The 2,520-nt window shown below is 33.6% G+C and overlaps 1 long non-coding RNA gene across 1 annotated transcript; it reads left to right on the top strand.

Annotated features, from left to right (window-relative positions):
- Positions 1–220: 220 nt before the first annotated feature.
- On the top strand, positions 221–1,709 carry LOC145063247 (uncharacterized). The gene is made up of 4 exons (XR_013687887.1): positions 221–500; positions 574–1,200; positions 1,281–1,390; positions 1,493–1,709. It is a non-coding gene; the product is annotated as an uncharacterized LOC145063247 (long non-coding RNA).
- The last annotated feature ends 811 nt before the right edge of the window (positions 1,710–2,520 follow it).

Here is a 2,520-nt window from a genome sequence, read left to right as displayed (position 1 = left end):
GTTTTGAGAAATGGAGAAAAGAAAGGAGGGGAAGCCATGTGAAACAAGAGCTGCTTTAAGGCGTTATGTTAGGGAAAATGGGTAAACATCCTCTTTTTCTAACACCAAGATAAATAACCATTTTTATTGCTTTTATTTATTTAGTTTATATATATATATATATATATATATATATATATATATATATATATATATATATATATTTTGTTGTGCAGTTCTGATGTTGCTGAGCAAAGTGGTGAAGTCACACAATCCATGTCTGGACCATTTTTTAGCAGGTAGTGTTGTCCTTGTGTTTTGATTTATTTTTAAATTTTTTTCATGTTCTGTATTACTTTATATTTTTCCTGAGGTGCTTAATTTTGGGGTTTAGAGAAATGTATGTTCCTCAAGAACCTCAAATGGAAATACATCCACTTGCACTGTCATCTTGTGGTGTAGTTGGCCCTACAGACTGGAATGAAGCTTTAGATATCATTCGATACGGATCTCCTGAACAGGTTTTAATTTGCCTTGTTTACATTTTTATATTAAAACTTATAGAGTGTTGATTTTCAAATGGCATTTTGTCAGAAGGTGACTTGTCATCTGGCTTAACGGGAGGATCAGGAGGGCCTATGATTATGGCATCAATTTCGTTCCTTTGCTTACCCCAATTAAAGGTTTTCTTAAAGATATTAGATTATGTTTCAGCAAATACACCAGCCTTTTTAGCTAAAACTCCAAGCACAGTTCCACTACTACGAAGGTCTGGATGCTCTTGCACTATATTTAGTGCAATATCTAGAAAATATTTGACATTATGATTTCAAAAGAGAGACAACATCATTATGATTTCAAAAGGTTAGCTTCCTCTCTTTTGACAGGAAAGAAGTATCCAAATAATAAGTACATAATACAAGTGAAGAATTTACTAAAGTATATAATATTAGTAATATTCCCAATTATAAACCCCTTTTATTTCACTTATTAGACAAAACCTCATGGCCATGGTGATGTTCATTCACTTCTTTATTCAGGTGGTCTTCTTGAAGAATGGTATGTATACATTTTCTTATTTGATTGGTTTTTGTTTTTATTAGAACATTTATCTCATTATTCTTTATGAGCTATCTTTTTAGGAAAGATGCTAGTTTGAGATGGGTCTTGATGGCAGTGACGATAATAATGCCATTGTTCTTTATTAGGCTCCAATTCAAGGTTCATTTGAAAGATTGCTTTAACAGTATTTTCATATAGAGTTTTATATAAAAAAATATTTTATTTATTTATTTATTCAGGCAATTCCTGCAACATTGGGAGTTAGTGCAACTAAAGGCAATTCCTGCAGCATTAGGAGTTGGTGCAACTAAAGATTAGTTGAATCTCTTGGAACAATGGCATGAAAGTGGTATTAAGTATTTGCATTCTTATTATATTATACCCATCACATTTTCCCAAATTACCCCTTCCTCTACAATGTTTTTTTGTTTCTGTGTATTTTGTGCATCAGGTAAAGTTGATGGAAGAAAGGAATATGAAGCCACTTGATTTAAATCTTGCAGCATTATCAGCAAGATGCAGTAAAGACTTGGAGTTGAATTTGGCTAAGTCATTATTGAGTGAGATGGGCCAATGTACAACTGCTTATCCATATAATCATCTATTTGGAGCATTAATCTTAAAGAATTATGAAAGGCAAGATGCAACTTTACTTGGTTGGAATTTGATGTATATAATAGATTAGATGCAAATTTATATATTGTAAGAAATAGAATTGTATGACATTAAATTTATGCAATGGGTTCTATTTTTTGTATATGATATTTTATTTTCTATTATGAAACATTAAATACAAATTTAATTTGAAAATAAGTAAATCTATAAAGAATATTTTTTTTAAACATTTAAAATTATGATACGCAAAAATGCGTGTCATCTTCATTTATGACATGGCCTTTCTTGACAGGGGCTTTCTTGATACGCATTGCGTGTCATTAACACGTGTGTCGTAAGGTTACGATACGCGAATGCGTGTCGTCTTCCTTTATGACAGAGCCTTCCTTGATACGCATTGCGTGTCGTAAACGCGCGTCGTAAATGAGCGTCGTAAATGCGCGTCGTCACTCTTTATGACAGGGCCTTCCTTGACATGCATTTGCGCATCGTCTGAGCCTGTTATGACGCGCAATGAGCGTTGTAAAAGGCTGTTTTTCTAGTAGTGGACACATCGACCGGAGGGTCGTACTATAGCCTCGAGTGGCGTATGTGTTGTATGCGGTATTTTTGGGAACTCACTAAGCATTTATGCTTACAGTTGTTGTGTTATGTGTTTCAGGTACTAGCGAGGACCATGGAAAGGCGTCGGCGTGACCCGTACACACTAGAGAGAGGATTTGATTTTGGTGATCTTGGGATATACTATGATTTGATAACTATTGTTGGATACTTTTGAGAATATTTTTATATGAATTTGGTTGTTGAAAATGAAAAAAATTGTTTTGAAAATTACGTTGTTACAAGTTGGTATCAGAACCTTGG

This window comes from Lactuca serriola, chromosome 7 (genome assembly GCF_051521515.1).
Source record: "Lactuca serriola cultivar US96UC23 chromosome 7, Lser_US96UC23_V15, whole genome shotgun sequence".
In the NCBI taxonomy this organism is placed as follows: domain Eukaryota; kingdom Viridiplantae; phylum Streptophyta; class Magnoliopsida; order Asterales; family Asteraceae; genus Lactuca; species Lactuca serriola.
Note: the sequence above shows the minus strand (reverse complement) of the source record. Positions and strands in the feature narration are given on the sequence as shown.